Here is an 18,039-nt window from a genome sequence, read left to right as displayed (position 1 = left end):
CTAACTCACTCCATAGTAGCACCGATTATTCTGCCATATATAGTAGGCCTATACATATTAAGACGCATTCGAAATATCGATGACGGGTCTCAGTGACTATTCGTAAAGTTGCGTTTCGCCCCTGTTAGTTATTATTCAGTCCTCGACAATCTGAAATATTTCATAACATATTCATTTTAAATTATGTTTTGTTCAGACAGCATTCCTTTTATTTTTGATAAAAGCGAAAAGCCTACGGCACCCGGTATTCCCAGCCGGTCACCCATGCAAGTACTAACCGAGCCCGACGTTGCTTAACTTACGAGATCTAGTGTATTCAACGTGGTATGGTCGTAGGCGATATCGACGAGACATATTCGGTTATTTATATTTAGGCAACGCCTAATGAGAGAGAAGCGAAGCGCAACTGTTTCGTTTGTAGAGTCACAAACAATGAAACTCAGGCAGTCGCTGTTTCGCTCAGTGGCTTACCGCCGACATTTTCTACCAGTGTCAAATTTTGTTATTATTGATTACATGCGTTAATTTATTGATTGCATGTTTTTCCTCATAGGTATTTTATCTCTGGTGTATGGCTTAACGCAAGCATCGAGTCGCTGATATAACTCGCTTGTTTGTTATTGAGGCCTGACGAGTTATTGACAAAGTTTTTTGATAAGCGGATGCCCATTGTATTGCACATAACCCAGATAGTTCGACAGTATATATGAAAGTTGCCCTTCTTATAAGCTTGTTTTTTATTATATGTGCTCAAAGCTAGGTTACGTGCACTCACACAGTATCAAAAGTTATATATAAACTCTCACAAGCGCGTGGCACTTCGGTGATCGCCCGTAAGTCCGGTTCAATAAAAATGTATCAACGTTAATAGTCAGTCAGTCTAACTAAATTTAATGAGATATCTACTAGGGATGCAAAATGAAGGCTTTGAACCTGCGCTAAAGTACTGAATTGACGTAGATCTCACTATGTAATACTAGATATAGGTAGATTTCAAGCTATGGTAAAACTCGTGCTCAACCGTGTGGCGCATCGTGCTAAGTGTCAGATATACGCTCGTACCACACCTCTGATTACTCTGCGTGGGTTCGAATTCTATTAAGGGATAGTTTTCAGAACCCTTCGTCGTCGTAAGGTAGTCCATGTTACCGCAGGTAAGTTACGGCTTCCGCTACCATTAAGTGCTTGCTTCCGAAATGAAATAACTGGCCTTGACTGATAACCGGGCGATTGGCCGTGATCCGTCATATGATTAATTAAGTCGTCTTATCTCGATTTCCCATATCCTAACTCACTCCATAGTAGCACCGATTATTCTGCCATATATAGTAGGCCTATACCTATTAAGACGCATTCGAAATATCGATGACGGGTCTCAGTGACTATTCGTAAAGTTGCGTTTCGCCCCTGTTAGTTATTATTCAGTCCTCGACAATCTGAAATATTTCATAACATATTCATTTTAAATTATGTTTTGTTCAGACAGCATTCCTTTTATTTTTGATAAAAGCGAAAAGCCTACGGCACCCGGTATTCCCAGCCGGTCACCCATGCAAGTACTAACCGAGCCCGACGTTGCTTAACTTACGAGATCTAGTGTATTCAACGTGGTATGGTCGTAGGCGATATCGACGAGACATATTCGGTTATTTATATTTAGGCAACGCCTAATGAGAGAGAAGCGAAGCGCAACTGTTTCGTTTGTGGAGTCACAAACAATGAAACTCAGGCAGTCGCTGTTTCGCTCAGTGGCTTACCGCCGACATTTTCTACCAGTGTCAAATTTTGTTATTATTGATTACATGCGTTAATTTATTGATTGCATGTTTTTCCTCATAGGTATTTTATCTCTGGTGTATGGCTTAACGCAAGCATCGAGTCGCTGATATAACTCGCTTGTTTGTTATTGAGGCCTGACGTGTTATTGACAAAGCTTTTTGATAAGCGGATGCCCATTGTATTGCACATAACCCAGATAGTTCGACAGTATATATGAAAGTTGCCTTTCTTATAAGCTTGTTTTTTTTTATATGTGCTCAAAGCTAGGTTACGTGCACTCACACAGTATCAAAAGTTATATATAAACTCTCACAAGCGCGTGGCACTTCGGTGATCGCCCGTAACTTGGCGAGAGTTTAATTTTTCGATTAAGTCCGGTTCAATAAAAATGTATCAACGTTAATAGTCAGTCAGTCCAATGACATTAAACAACATGATGCGCAACTCCGGCCTTTTTAGCCGAAGATCGTATCCGATAGCACGCTCCAATGCACATACTTGGCGAAACGAAAACGAGCGGATGTGTGCTGCTTTTAAGGCATAGCACGAATGGTGTTCGTGTCTGCTTTGACAGTTGTTGTCGATTTTAATGATATTTCGGAAAGTTGAGGTAAAAAGAAATCGGAAAAAGGTAAGGTAAATACTATTGTTGTATATCACACCCGGGCGTCGCACTGTTAAGTACACGTGGGAAAGCCAGCCTTTGTCAAATACTACGAAGTTATTAATTCAGTACGGTAAGTAGTTGCCCATTCGCCGAAATTGCATATTTACTTACCCCTTATGGTTTCAAATAGTTCATGCACCTCCATTTAGATTTTTTTTAATCAGTGAGGATATATACTCATTGCTCATTGTAACATACTATTGCGCATTCACTTTTATTTGCGTATTGAATCAAAGTGTTAACATTTCACTCATGACGGTCTATATTGTATAGTCTGATCTCTCAAGTATTTGGAGCCACGAATGCCTGTAATTTTCTGACCAAACCCTTTTATTAGTTGGTTTATATACCAAATTCAGTAAAACATTTTTTACATAAATCATGGGATATTGGATTTATTAGCTTTTCCATTCTAAATCATATAGACTGCTTTATTTATTCTTAACGAAAATTAATAAATCTCCTCTCTTTCTTCAGATGTGAAAGTTGTGGACAAACCTGTCTAAGCATTGTGAGACCCCTGCAGCACAAGAGGCAATAGCAAATATAGTAAGTAGCCTATATCAATCAAGAAATTAAGCCGACGTAATGCAAAGTTTCAACTATTCGTCTAATCTCAATTTCCTATTATTTATTCACAGGACACTATAGCAGAAGAGGAGATATCAAAAGTCTGGCGACATATCAGTGACAGTGTGATTCCAAGAAATATAATTAGAGTACTCCATAAATGTTTGCAATAGAAAAACGACCTATGGGGGCATGCAAAGACATTTGACTCCGGTAGAGTTGTGTATGGCCCCCACGTCGTGCAGGTCTTGAAGAAAATAACTAAAAATTCCAAAGCGTAAGATTGCATAGGCGGTCTTATTTGTAAAAAGGCACAAAACACGCCAGACATACTTAAAACAGCTTTGTAAAATTAGGATAACGGGTAACTCACTGCACCTGTGTTATATTTGGTTCATCAACTTTTGGTAGTACTATAGAAGAAATTCCGGAAGGGGTATAATCATCATTCATGATAAAATACTGTAATATATATTTTGGACAACTTCAATCTAGACCAGAGATGTCAAACTCGCGGCCCCAGAGAACTTCCAGTGCGGCCCTCGAACGCTAACGCTAATTATAATAGTATTTTGGAAGTTTTTTTTTATCTAAATGTAATAGATTTTTCAAACCTTTTAAAGTGAAATATGTTTATATATTAATATAATTATACAACGACTTAGTTACTAAAAATCAATATCAATAATAATTCAAACAATCCTATGCCACGCAATGTGGTACGAAATGTCTTGTCGAAAAAATCTGTCATTTTATTTTTTACTGATCTATACATGAAATGATAAAAGTAACTTTTTTGCATTACTGGAATTAATTAAACATTCGCAAAGATCAAGATTAACCCATGATCATGTGACCTCTTTAGTTAGAGTTGGTACTATAAAATCATTTCAGCCTGGCCTTAGTATGCTGGTGACACAAAAAAGATGCCAAACGTCAGGACAAATGTAATTAAAAAAAACATTGAGTATATACTGTAGTATTTTTGTTAATTTTAGGTTCATATATTTAGATAAAGTCATTTTTAGTGTATGTATTATTCTTTCCTTATCCAAAGCTTGTTCAAAATTGATTTTGATGGTTGTACATAGAATTTTATTATTTGTTTATAAATAATACAGTAACTTGCAAATGTTGCAATAATAGTGGAATGCAAATATTAATATGTAATTGCATTTCAAATTGAAGAAAATAATGAAAACTTAATCCAGCTGTTTAGTTGCATCACAATATATGTCACAAACTAAAACTATCTTAAAAATATCTTTCAAGTATACATTATCAAAAACTGTTTGCGGCCCTTTTTACAATTTCCAAAATGCAATGCGGCTCTCGAAAACACATGAGTTTGACACCACTGATCAATTCTAGACGATTCAAACATTGCTTTGGGAAATAATATCACTTCAATTAAATTGAAAAAAATCTCGCTATATTAAATACAAAATCGTTGCTATCATAAAGGTAAACCAATTCAGCCACTCGAAATATATTGGCTTTCACAAAGCAATGGAGGCAAAATTGAGAGTTCATGAGCTATGAATATTTGTTATTTTCTTTGTCTTGAACTTTTCATACTCCAAAGCCCCTATTAATTTTTATCAATTTTAATTACCATGGGATAGTCATACATATCTTTAACTTGTATTTTCTGTCATGATGTATTATCTCAATGTGTCAAACTATTAATTAGTGTGCATATTTTGCTTCCAGATGACATAAATGTATTGTCTTGTTTATTACCTCAGCTTAGAGTATTGACAAGAAAAAGGTGCCAGTAAATTAGGTAAAAAATTTTGTTTAGGTAAAATTTTGCCAGTAAATTAGGTAAAACTCTTTGTTTTAATCAGAATTCACGATAAATAGGAATTATAAACAGCCAACAATCAATGAGAATTATATGCAAAATCCCTCAGAATAAATTTGTCTAAAATCGGAGGAATGAAAAACATATAGGTAGTTTCCATCCACACAAGCATTTCAAGAAGACTTGCTCGATCCAAACTAAATGAGCATCATCAGGTGATCGGTAAGGCTGCAAGTTGAATACAGCTCTGCAACCTCCTGCATAGATGATAATATTAATTAGTGGGCTATGAGCTAAATTCTTAAATTTAAACAAACCGAATGTACCAGCAATGTTACCTACGATTAACTGAATATGTAATATGTCTAATAAATTCACCTAAGTTCGATAGGTGCAAACTTTGTGTTATGAAATTGTATCACAGCACCGTTAAGAAAAGTAAAAACAGTTTTGTATGACACCCTCTATAAATGAAATTTCAATCATTAAGCGCAAACATTAAAATTACTAACTTTGAACTTTGTCATTATCTGCAAAATGTTCCACACAAATCTTTCCGCTATCGCGTTTGTAATCTTCTCTGATAAAAAAAAACGTCTATGATGTCCAGAACTGCTCTTTACAGCTTGTCTGCCATCCCAGCTTTCCAAGTGATCAAAACGTCTTAGATATAGAGATTATTTTCTTTCGTTACAAGCGCAAAAAGACAGGTACTACACGTAAAAAAGACGCCGAGTAGCAAAAGCGAGCGGAAAACGGTCACGAAAGGCGACGATAAATATGTGCATTGGAGCGTATCATGAAATACAATCTTTCGCCCGTAGTCTTATGGAGTGACGTCAGAGTTGCCTATCATGTTGTTTAATGTCATTGGTCAGTCTAACTAAATTTAATGAGATATCTCCTAGGGATACAAATGAAGGCTTTGAACCTGCGCTAAATTACTGAATTGACGTAGATCTCACTATGTAATACTAGATATAGGTAGATTTCAAGCTATGGTAAAACTCGTGCTCAACCGTGTGGCGCATCGTGCTAAGTGTCAGATATACGCTCGTTACCACACCTCTGATTACTCTGCGTGGGTTCGAATTCCATTAAGGGATAGTTTTCAGAACCCTTCGTCGTCGTCAGGTAGTCCATGTTACCGCAGGTAAGTTACGGCTTCCGCTACCATTAAGTGCTTGCTTCCGAAATGAAATACCTGGCCTTGACTGATAACCGGGCGATTGGCCGTGATCCGTCATATGATTAATTAGGTCGTCTTATCTCGATTTCCCATATCCTAACTCACTCCATAGTAGCACCGATTATTCTGCCATATATAGTAGGCCTATACCTATTAAGACGCATTCGAAATATCGATGACGGGTCTCAGTGACTATTCGTAAAGTTGCGTTTCGCCCCTGTTAGTTATTATTCAGTCCTCGACAATCTGAAATATTTTATAACATATTCATTTTAAATTTTGTTTTGTTCAGACAGCATTCCTTTTATTTTTGATAAAAGCGAAAAGCCTACGGCACCCGGTATTCCCAGCCGGTCACCCATGCAAGTACTAACCGAGCCCGACGTTGCTTAACTTCCGAGATCGAACGAGATCGGGTGTATTCAACGTGGTATGGTCATAGGCGATATCGACGAGACATATTCGGTTATTTATATTTAGGCAACGCTTAATGAGAGAGAAGCGAAGCGCAACTGTTTCGTTTGTAGAGTCACAAACAATGAAACTCAGGCAGTCGCTGTTTCGCTCAGTGGCTTACCGCCGACATTTTCTACCAGTGTCAAATTTTGTTATTATTGATTACATGCGTTAATTTATTGATTGCATGTTTTTCCTCATAGGTATTTTATCTCTGGTGTATGGCTTAACGCAAGCATCGAGTCGCTGATATAACTCGCTTGTTTGTTATTGAGGCCTGACGTGTTATTGACAAAGCTTTTTGATAAGCGGATGCCCATTGTATTGCACATAACCCAGATAGTTCGACAGTATATATGAAAGTTGCCCTTCTTATAAGCTTTTTTTTTTATATGTGCTCAAAGCTAGGTTACGTGCACTCACACAGTATCAAAAGTTATATATAAACTCTCACAAGCGCGTGGCACTTCGGTGATCGCCCGTAACTTGGCGAGAGTTTAATTTTTCGATTAAGTCCGGTTCAATAAAAATGTATCAACGTTAATAGTCAGTCAGTCTAACTAAATTTAATGAGATATCTACTAGGGATGCAAAATGAAGGCTTTGAACCTGCGCTAAAGTACTGAATTGACGTAGATCTCACTATGTAATACTAGATATAGGTAGATTTCAAGCTATGGTAAAACTCGTGCTCAACCGTGTGGCGCATCGTGCTAAGTGTCAGATATACGCTCGTACCACACCTCTGATTACTCTGCGTGGGTTCGAATTCCATTAAGGGATAGTTTTCAGAACCCTTCGTCGTCGTAAGGTAGTCCATGTTACCGCAGGTAAGTTACGGCTTCCGCTACCATTAAGTGCTTGCTTCCGAAAGGAAATAACTGGCCTTGACTGATAACCGGGCGATTGGCCGTGATCCGTCATATGATTAATTAAGTCGTCTTATCTCGATTTCCCATATCCTAACTCACTCCATAGTAGCACCGATTATTCTGCCATATATAGTAGGCCTATACCTATTAAGACGCATTCGAAATATCGATGACGGGTCTCAGTGACTATTCGTAAAGTTGCGTTTCGCCCCTGTTAGTTATTATTCAGTCCTCGACAATCTGAAATATTTTATAACATATTCATTTTAAATTATGTTTTGTTCAGACAGCATTCCTTTTATTTTTGATAAAAGCGAAAAGCCTACGGCACCCGGTATTCCCAGCCGGTCACCCATGCAAGTACTAACCGAGCCCGACGTTGCTTAACTTCCGAGATCGGGTGTATTCAACGTGGTATGGTCGTAGGCGATATCGACGAGACATATTCGGTTATTTATATTTAGGCAACGCCTAATGAGAGAGAAGCGAAGCGCAACTGTTTCGTTTGTAGAGTCACAAACAATGAAACTCAGGCAGTCGCTGTTTCGCTCAGTGGCTTACCGCCGACATTTTCTACCAGTGTCAAATTTTGTTATTATTGATTACATGCGTTAATTTATTGATTGCATGTTTTTCCTCATAGGTATTTTATCTCTGGTGTATGGCTTAACGCAAGCATCGAGTCGCTGATATAACTCGCTTGTTTGTTATTGAGGCCTGACGTGTTATTGACAAAGCTTTTTGATAAGCGGATGCCCATTGTATTGCCCATTTATATTGCACATAACCCAGATAGTTCGACAGTATATATGAAAGTTGCCCTTCTTATAAGCTTTTTTTTTTTATATGTGCTCAAAGCTAGGTTACGTGCACTCACACAGTATCAAAAGTTATATATAAACTCTCACAAGCGCGTGGCACTTCGGTGATCGCCCGTAACTTGGCGAGAGTTTAATTTTTCGATTAAGTCCGGTTCAATAAAAATGTATCAACGTTAATAGTCAGTCAGTCTAACTAAATTTAATGAGATATCTACTAGGGATGCAAAATGAAGGCTTTGAACCTGCGCTAAAGTACTGAATTGACGTAGATCTCACTATGTAATACTAGATATAGGTAGATTTCAAGCTATGGTAAAACTCGTGCTCAACCGTGTGGCGCATCGTGCTAAGTGTCAGATATACGCTCGTACCACACCTCTGATTACTCTGCGTGGGTTCGAATTCTATTAAGGGATAGTTTTCAGAACCCTTCGTCGTCGTAAGGTAGTCCATGTTACCGCAGGTAAGTTACGGCTTCCGCTACCATTAAGTGCTCGCTTCCGAAATGAAATAACTGGCCTTGACTGATAACCGGGCAATTGGCCGTGATCCGTCATATGATTAATTAAGTCGTCTTATCTCGATTTCCCATATCCTAACTCACTCCATAGTAGCACCGATTATTCTGCCATATATAGTAGGCCTATACCTATTAAGACGCATTCGAAATATCGATGACGGGTCTCAGTGACTATTCGTAAAGTTGCGTTTCGCCTCTGTTAGTTATTATTCAGTCCTCGACAATCTGAAATATTTTATAACATATTCATTTTAAATTGTGTTTTGTTCAGACAGCATTCCTTTTATTTTTGATAAAAGCGAAAAGCCTACGGCACCCGGTATTCCCAGCCGGTCACCCATGCAAGTACTAACCGAGCCCGACGTTGCTTAATTTCCGAGATCGGGTGTATTCAACGTGGTATGGTCGTAGGCGATATCGACGAGACATATTCGGTTATTTATATTTAGGCAACGCCTAATGAGAGAGAAGCGAAGCGCAACTGTTTCGTTTGTAGAGTCACAAACAATGAAACTCAGGCAGTCGCTGTTTCGCTCAGTGGCTTACCGCCGACATTTTCTACCAGTGTCAAATTTTGTTATTATTGATTACATGCGTTAATTTATTGATTGCATGTTTTTCCTCATAGGTATTTTATCTCTGGTGTATGGCTTAACGCAAGCATCGAGTCGCTGATATAACTCGCTTGTTTGTTATTGAGGCCTGACGTGTTATTGACAAAGCTTTTTGATAAGCGGATGCCCATTGTATTGCACATAACCCAGATAGTTCGACAGTATATATGAAAGTTGCCCTTCTTATAAGCTTGTTTTTTTTTATATGTGCTCAAAGCTAGGTTACGTGCACTCACACAGTATCAAAAGTTATATATAAACTCTCACAAGCGCGTGGCACTTCGGTGATCGCCCGTAACTTGGCGAGAGTTTATTTTTCGATTAAGTCCGGTTCAATAAAAATGTATCAACGTTAATAGTCAGTCAGTCTAACTAAATTTAATGAGATATCTCCTAGGGATGCAAATGAAGGCTTTGAACCTGCGCTAAATTACTGAATTGACGTAGATCTCACTATGTAATACTAGATATAGGTAGATTTCAAGCTATGGTAAAACTCGTGCTCAACCGTGTGGCGCATCGTGCTAAGTGTCAGATATACGCTCGTTACCACACCTCTGATTAGTCTGCGTGGGTTCGAATTCCATTAAGGGATAGTTTTCAGAACCCTTCGTCGTCGTAAGGTAGTCCATGTTACCGCAGGTAAATTACGGCTTCCGCTACCATTAGGTGCTTGCTTCCGAAATGAAATAACCGGGCGATTGGCCGTGATCCGTCATATGATTAATTAAGTCGTCTTATCTCGATTTCCCATATCCTAACTCACTCCATAGTAGCACCGATTATTCTGCCATATATAGTATACCTATTAAGACGCATTCGAAATATCGATGACGGGTCTCAGTGACTATTCGTAAAGTTGCGTTTCGCCCCTGTTAGTTATTATTCAGTCCTCGACAATCTGAAATATTTTATAACATATTTATTTTAAATTATGTTTTGTTCAGACAGCATTCCTTTTATTTTTGATAAAAGCGAAAAGCCTACGGCACCCGGTATTCCCAGCCGGTCACCCATGCAAGTACTAACCGAGCCCGACGTTGCTTAACTTACGAGATCGGGTGTATTCAACGTGGTATGGTCGTAGGCGATATCGACGAGACATATTCGGTTATTTATATTTAGGCAACGCCTAATGAGAGAGAAGCGAAGCGCAACTGTTTCGTTTGTAGAGTCACAAACAATGAAACTCAGGCAGTCGCTGTTTCGCTCAGTGGCTTACCGCCGACATTTTCTACCAGTGTCGAATTTTGTTATTATTGATTACATGCGTTAATTTATTGATTGCATGTTTTTCCTCATAGGTATTTTATCTCTGGTGTATGGCTTAACGCAAGCATCGAGTCGCTGATATAACTCGCTTGTTTGTTACTGAGGCCTGACGTGTTATTGACAAAGCTTTTTGATGAGCGGATGCCCATTGTATAGCACATAACCCAGATAGTTCGACAGTATATATGAAAGTTGCCCTTCTTATAAGCTTGTTTTTTATTATATGTGCTCAAAGCTAGGTTACGTGCACTCACACAGTATCAAAAGTTATATATAAACTCTCACAAGCGCGTGGCACTTCGGTGATCGCCCGTAACTTGGCGAGAGTTTAATTTTTCGATTAAGTCCGGTTCAATAAAAATGTATCAACGTTAATAGTCAGTCAGTCTAACTAAATTTAATGAGATATCTCCTAGGGATACAAATGAAGGCTTTGAACCTGCGCTAAATTACTGAATTGACGTAGATCTCACTATGTAATACTAGATATAGGTAGATTTCAAGCTATGGTAAAACTCGTGCTCAACCGTGTGGCGCATCGTGCTAAGTGTCAGATATACGCTCGTTACCACACCTCTGATTACTCTGCGTGGGTTCGAATTCCATTAAGGGATAGTTTTCAGAACCCTTCGTCGTCGTCAGGTAGTCCATGTTACCGCAGGTAAGTTACGGCTTCCGCTACCATTAAGTGCTTGCTTCCGAAATGAAATACCTGGCCTTGACTGATAACCGGGCGATTGGCCGTGATCCGTCATATGATTAATTAGGTCGTCTTATCTCGATTTCCCATATCCTAACTCACTCCATAGTAGCACCGATTATTCTGCCATATATAGTAGGCCTATACCTATTAAGACGCATTCGAAATATCGATGACGGGTCTCAGTGACTATTCGTAAAGTTGCGTTTCGCCCCTGTTAGTTATTATTCAGTCCTCGACAATCTGAAATATTTTATAACATATTCATTTTAAATTTTGTTTTGTTCAGACAGCATTCCTTTTATTTTTGATAAAAGCGAAAAGCCTACGGCACCCGGTATTCCCAGCCGGTCACCCATGCAAGTACTAACCGAGCCCGACGTTGCTTAACTTCCGAGATCGAACGAGATCGGGTGTATTCAACGTGGTATGGTCATAGGCGATATCGACGAGCTAATTCGGTTATTCATATTTAGGCAACGCTTAATGAGAGAGAAGCGAAGCGCAACTGTTTCGTTTGTAGAGTCACAAACAATGAAACTCAGGCAGTCGCTGTTTCGCTCAGTGGCTTACCGCCGACATTTTCTACCAGTGTCAAATTTTGTTATTTTTGATTACATGCGTTAATTTATTGATTGCATGTTTTTCCTCATAGGTATGTTATCTCTGGTGTATGGCTTAACGCAAGCATCGAGTCGCTGATATAACTCGCTTGTTTGTTATTGAGGCCTGACGTGTTATTGACAAAGCTTTTTGATAAGCGGATGCCCATTGTATTGCACATAACCCAGATAGTTCGACAGTATATATGAAAGTTGCCCTTCTTATAAGCTTTTTTTTTTATATGTGCTCAAAGCTAGGTTACGTGCACTCACACAGTATCAAAAGTTATATATAAACTCTCACAAGCGCGTGGCACTTCGGTGATCGCCCGTAACTTGGCGAGAGTTTAATTTTTCGATTAAGTCCGGTTCAATAAAAATGTATCAACGTTAATAGTCAGTCAGTCTAACTAAATTTAATGAGATATCTACTAGGGATGCAAAATGAAGGCTTTGAACCTGCGCTAAAGTACTGAATTGACGTAGATCTCACTATGTAATACTAGATATAGGTAGATTTCAAGCTATGGTAAAACTCGTGCTCAACCGTGTGGCGCATCGTGCTAAGTGTCAGATATACGCTCGTACCACACCTCTGATTACTCTGCGTGGGTTCGAATTCTATTAAGGGATAGTTTTCAGAACCCTTCGTCGTCGTAAGGTAGTCCATGTTACCGCAGGTAAGTTACGGCTTCCGCTACCATTAAGTGCTTGCTTCCGAAATGAAATAACTGGCCTTGACTGATAACCGGGCGATTGGCCGTGATCCGTCATATGATTAATTAAGTCGTCTTATCTCGATTTCCCATATCCTAACTCACTCCATAGTAGCACCGATTATTCTGCCATATATAGTAGGCCTATACCTATTAAGACGCATTCGAAATATCGATGACGGGTCTCAGTGACTATTCGTAAAGTTGCGTTTCGCCCCTGTTAGTTATTATTCAGTCCTCGACAATCTGAAATATTTTATAACATATTCATTTTAAATTATGTTTTGTTCAGACAGCATTCCTTTTATTTTTGATAAAAGCGAAAAGCCTACGGCACCCGGTATTCCCAGCCGGTCACCCATGCAAGTACTAACCGAGCCCGACGTTGCTTAACTTCCGAGATCGGGTGTATTCAACGTGGTATGGTCGTAGGCGATATCGACGAGACATATTCGGTTATTTATATTTAGGCAACGCCTAATGAGAGAGAAGCGAAGCGCAACTGTTTCGTTTGTAGAGTCACAAACAATGAAACTCAGGCAGTCGCTGTTTCGCTCAGTGGCTTACCGCCGACATTTTCTACCAGTGTCAAATTTTGTTATTATTGATTACATGCGTTAATTTATTGATTGCATGTTTTTCCTCATAGGTATTTTATCTCTGGTGTATGGCTTAACGCAAGCATCGAGTCGCTGATATAACTCGCTTGTTTGTTATTGAGGCCTGACGTGTTATTGACAAAGCTTTTTGATAAGCGGATGCCCATTGTATTGCACATAACCCAGATAGTTCGACAGTATATATGAAAGTTGCCCTTCTTATAAGCTTTTTTTTTTTATATGTGCTCAAAGCTAGGTTACGTGCACTCACACAGTATCAAAAGTTATATATAAACTCTCACAAGCGCGTGGCACTTCGGTGATCGCCCGTAACTTGGCGAGAGTTTAATTTTTCGATTAAGTCCGGTTCAATAAAAATGTATCAACGTTAATAGTCAGTCAGTCTAACTAAATTTAATGAGATATCTACTAGGGATGCAAAATGAAGGCTTTGAACCTGCGCTAAAGTACTGAATTGACGTAGATCTCACTATGTAATACTAGATATAGGTAGATTTCAAGCTATGGTAAAACTCGTGCTCAACCGTGTGGCGCATCGTGCTAAGTGTCAGATATACGCTCGTACCACACCTCTGATTACTCTGCGTGGGTTCGAATTCTATTAAGGGATAGTTTTCAGAACCCTTCGTCGTCGTAAGGTAGTCCATGTTACCGCAGGTAAGTTACGGCTTCCGCTACCATTAAGTGCTCGCTTCCGAAATGAAATAACTGGCCTTGACTGATAACCGGGCAATTGGCCGTGATCCGTCATATGATTAATTAAGTCGTCTTATCTCGATTTCCCATATCCTAACTCACTCCATAGTAGCACCGATTATTCTGCCATATATAGTAGGCCTATACCTATTAAGACGCATTCGAAATATCGATGACGGGTCTCAGTGACTATTCGTAAAGTTGCGTTTCGCCTCTGTTAGTTATTATTCAGTCCTCGACAATCTGAAATATTTTATAACATATTCATTTTAAATTATGTTTTGTTCAGACAGCATTCCTTTTATTTTTGATAAAAGCGAAAAGCCTACGGCACCCGGTATTCCCAGCCGGTCACCCATGCAAGTACTAACCGAGCCCGACGTTGCTTAACTTCCGAGATCGGGTGTATTCAACGTGGTATGGTCGTAGGCGATATCGACGAGACATATTCGGTTATTTATATTTAGGCAACGCCTAATGAGAGAGAAGCGAAGCGCAACTGTTTCGTTTGTAGAGTCACAAACAATGAAACTCAGGCAGTCGCTGTTTCGCTCAGTGGCTTACCGCCGACATTTTCTACCAGTGTCGAATTTTGTTATTATTGATTACATGCGTTAATTTATTGATTGCATGTTTTTCCTCATAGGTATTTTATCTCTGGTGTATGGCTTAACGCAAGCATCGAGTCGCTGATATAACTCGCTTGTTTGTTACTGAGGCCTGACGTGTTATTGACAAAGCTTTTTGATGAGCGGATGCCCATTGTATAGCACATAACCCAGATAGTTCGACAGTATATATGAAAGTTGCCCTTCTTATAAGCTTGTTTTTTATTATATGTGCTCAAAGCTAGGTTACGTGCACTCACACAGTATCAAAAGTTATATATAAACTCTCACAAGCGCGTGGCACTTCGGTGATCGCCCGTAACTTGGCGAGAGTTTAATTTTTCGATTAAGTCCGGTTCAATAAAAATGTATCAACGTTAATAGTCAGTCAGTCTAACTAAATTTAATGAGATATCTCCTAGGGATACAAATGAAGGCTTTGAACCTGCGCTAAATTACTGAATTGACGTAGATCTCACTATGTAATACTAGATATAGGTAGATTTCAAGCTATGGTAAAACTCGTGCTCAACCGTGTGGCGCATCGTGCTAAGTGTCAGATATACGCTCGTTACCACACCTCTGATTACTCTGCGTGGGTTCGAATTCCATTAAGGGATAGTTTTCAGAACCCTTCGTCGTCGTCAGGTAGTCCATGTTACCGCAGGTAAGTTACGGCTTCCGCTACCATTAAGTGCTTGCTTCCGAAATGAAATACCTGGCCTTGACTGATAACCGGGCGATTGGCCGTGATCTGTCATATGATTAATTAGGTCGTCTTATCTCGATTTCCCATATCCTAACTCACTCCATAGTAGCACCGATTATTCTGCCATATATAGTAGGCCTATACCTATTAAGACGCATTCGAAATATCGATGACGGGTCTCAGTGACTATTCGTAAAGTTGCGTTTCGCCCCTGTTAGTTATTATTCAGTCCTCGACAATCTGAAATATTTTATAACATATTCATTTTAAATTTTGTTTTGTTCAGACAGCATTCCTTTTATTTTTGATAAAAGCGAAAAGCCTACGGCACCCGGTATTCCCAGCCGGTCACCCATGCAAGTACTAACCGAGCCCGACGTTGCTTAACTTCCGAGATCGAACGAGATCGGGTGTATTCAACGTGGTATGGTCATAGGCGATATCGACGAGCTAATTCGGTTATTCATATTTAGGCAACGCTTAATGAGAGAGAAGCGAAGCGCAACTGTTTCGTTTGTAGAGTCACAAACAATGAAACTCAGGCAGTCGCTGTTTCGCTCAGTGGCTTACCGCCGACATTTTCTACCAGTGTCAAATTTTGTTATTTTTGATTACATGCGTTAATTTATTGATTGCATGTTTTTCCTCATAGGTATGTTATCTCTGGTGTATGGCTTAACGCAAGCATCGAGTCGCTGATATAACTCGCTTGTTTGTTATTGAGGCCTGACGTGTTATTGACAAAGCTTTTTGATAAGCGGATGCCCATTGTATTGCACATAACCCAGATAGTTCGACAGTATATATGAAAGTTGCCCTTCTTATAAGCTTTTTTTTTTATATGTGCTCAAAGCTAGGTTACGTGCACTCACACAGTATCAAAAGTTATATATAAACTCTCACAAGCGCGTGGCACTTCGGTGATCGCCCGTAACTTGGCGAGAGTTTAATTTTTCGATTAAGTCCGGTTCAATAAAAATGTATCAACGTTAATAGTCAGTCAGTCTAACTAAATTTAATGAGATATCTACTAGGGATGCAAAATGAAGGCTTTGAACCTGCGCTAAAGTACTGAATTGACGTAGATCTCACTATGTAATACTAGATATAGGTAGATTTCAAGCTATGGTAAAACTCGTGCTCAACCGTGTGGCGCATCGTGCTAAGTGTCAGATATACGCTCGTACCACACCTCTGATTACTCTGCGTGGGTTCGAATTCTATTAAGGGATAGTTTTCAGAACCCTTCGTCGTCGTAAGGTAGTCCATGTTACCGCAGGTAAGTTACGGCTTCCGCTACCATTAAGTGCTTGCTTCCGAAATGAAATAACTGGCCTTGACTGATAACCGGGCGATTGGCCGTGATCCGTCATATGATTAATTAAGTCGTCTTATCTCGATTTCCCATATCCTAACTCACTCCATAGTAGCACCGATTATTCTGCCATATATAGTAGGCCTATACCTATTAAGACGCATTCGAAATATCGATGACGGGTCTCAGTGACTATTCGTAAAGTTGCGTTTCGCCCCTGTTAGTTATTATTCAGTCCTCGACAATCTGAAATATTTTATAACATATTCATTTTAAATTATGTTTTGTTCAGACAGCATTCCTTTTATTGTTGATAAAAGCGAAAAGCCTACGGCAGCCGGTCACCCATGCAAGTACTAACCGAGCCCGACGTTGCTTAACTTCCGAGATCGGGTGTATTCAACGTGGTATGGTCGTAGGCGATATCGACGAGACATATTCGGTTATTTATATTTAGGCAACGCCTAATGAGAGAGAAGCGAAGCGCAACTGTTTCGTTTGTAGAGTCACAAACAATGAAACTCAGGCAGTCGCTGTTTCGCTCAGTGGCTTACCGCCGACATTTTCTACCAGTGTCAAATTTTGTTATTATTGATTACATGCGTTAATTTATTGATTGCATGTTTTTCCTCATAGGTATTTTATCTCTGGTGTATGGCTTAACGCAAGCATCGAGTCGCTGATATAACTCGCTTGTTTGTTATTGAGGCCTGACGTGTTATTGACAAAGCTTTTTGATAAGCGGATGCCCATTGTATTGCACATAACCCAGATAGTTCGACAGTATATATGAAAGTTGCCCTTCTTATAAGCTTTTTTTTTTTATATGTGCTCAAAGCTAGGTTACGTGCACTCACACAGTATCAAAAGTTATATATAAACTCTCACAAGCGCGTGGCACTTCGGTGATCGCCCGTAACTTGGCGAGAGTTTAATTTTTCGATTTAGTCCGGTTCAATAAAAATGTATCAACGTTAATAGTCAGTCAGTCTAACTAAATTTAATGAGATATCTACTAGGGATGCAAAATGAAGGCTTTGAACCTGCGCTAAAGTACTGAATTGACGTAGATCTCACTATGTAATACTAGATATAGGTAGATTTCAAGCTATGGTAAAACTCGTGCTCAACCGTGTGGCGCATCGTGCTAAGTGTCAGATATACGCTCGTACCACACCTCTGATTACTCTGCGTGGGTTCGAATTCTATTAAGGGATAGTTTTCAGAACCCTTCGTCGTCGTAAGGTAGTCCATGTTACCGCAGGTAAGTTACGGCTTCCGCTACCATTAAGTGCTCGCTTCCGAAATGAAATAACTGGCCTTGACTGATAACCGGGCAATTGGCCGTGATCCGTCATATGATTAATTAAGTCGTCTTATCTCGATTTCCCATATCCTAACTCACTCCATAGTAGCACCGATTATTCTGCCATATATAGTAGGCCTATACCTATTAAGACGCATTCGAAATATCGATGACGGGTCTCAGTGACTATTCGTAAAGTT

The 18,039-nt window shown here is 39.4% G+C and overlaps 3 non-coding genes and 7 pseudogenes across 3 annotated transcripts; all 10 read right to left on the bottom strand.

Moving 5' to 3' along the window:
- Positions 1–229: 229 nt before the first annotated feature.
- LOC144430180 (5S ribosomal RNA) lies at positions 230–338 on the bottom strand (annotated as a pseudogene).
- A 1,177-nt stretch (positions 339–1,515) lies between these two features.
- On the bottom strand, positions 1,516–1,624 carry LOC144430178 (5S ribosomal RNA; annotated as a pseudogene).
- A 4,713-nt stretch (positions 1,625–6,337) lies between these two features.
- LOC144430035 (5S ribosomal RNA) lies at positions 6,338–6,456 on the bottom strand. The gene has a single exon (XR_013479281.1). It is a non-coding gene; the product is annotated as a 5S ribosomal RNA (ribosomal RNA).
- A 1,203-nt stretch (positions 6,457–7,659) lies between these two features.
- Positions 7,660–7,768, bottom strand: LOC144430119 (5S ribosomal RNA; annotated as a pseudogene).
- A 1,217-nt stretch (positions 7,769–8,985) lies between these two features.
- On the bottom strand, positions 8,986–9,094 carry LOC144430146 (5S ribosomal RNA; annotated as a pseudogene).
- A 1,181-nt stretch (positions 9,095–10,275) lies between these two features.
- Positions 10,276–10,384, bottom strand: LOC144430154 (5S ribosomal RNA; annotated as a pseudogene).
- A 1,205-nt stretch (positions 10,385–11,589) lies between these two features.
- On the bottom strand, positions 11,590–11,708 carry LOC144430034 (5S ribosomal RNA). Its single transcript, XR_013479280.1, has one exon. It is a non-coding gene; the product is annotated as a 5S ribosomal RNA (ribosomal RNA).
- Positions 11,709–12,910: 1,202 nt separating this feature from the next.
- Positions 12,911–13,019, bottom strand: LOC144430117 (5S ribosomal RNA; annotated as a pseudogene).
- A 1,204-nt stretch (positions 13,020–14,223) lies between these two features.
- LOC144430115 (5S ribosomal RNA) lies at positions 14,224–14,332 on the bottom strand (annotated as a pseudogene).
- Positions 14,333–15,537: 1,205 nt separating this feature from the next.
- On the bottom strand, positions 15,538–15,656 carry LOC144430033 (5S ribosomal RNA). The gene has a single exon (XR_013479279.1). It is a non-coding gene; the product is annotated as a 5S ribosomal RNA (ribosomal RNA).
- Between the last annotated feature and the right edge of the window lie 2,383 nt (positions 15,657–18,039).

The sequence above is a fragment of the Styela clava genome, chromosome 11, assembly GCF_964204865.1.
Source record: "Styela clava chromosome 11, kaStyClav1.hap1.2, whole genome shotgun sequence".
Classification (NCBI taxonomy): Eukaryota; Metazoa; Chordata; class Ascidiacea; order Stolidobranchia; family Styelidae; genus Styela; species Styela clava.
This window is presented reverse-complemented; position numbering and strand designations above follow the sequence as displayed.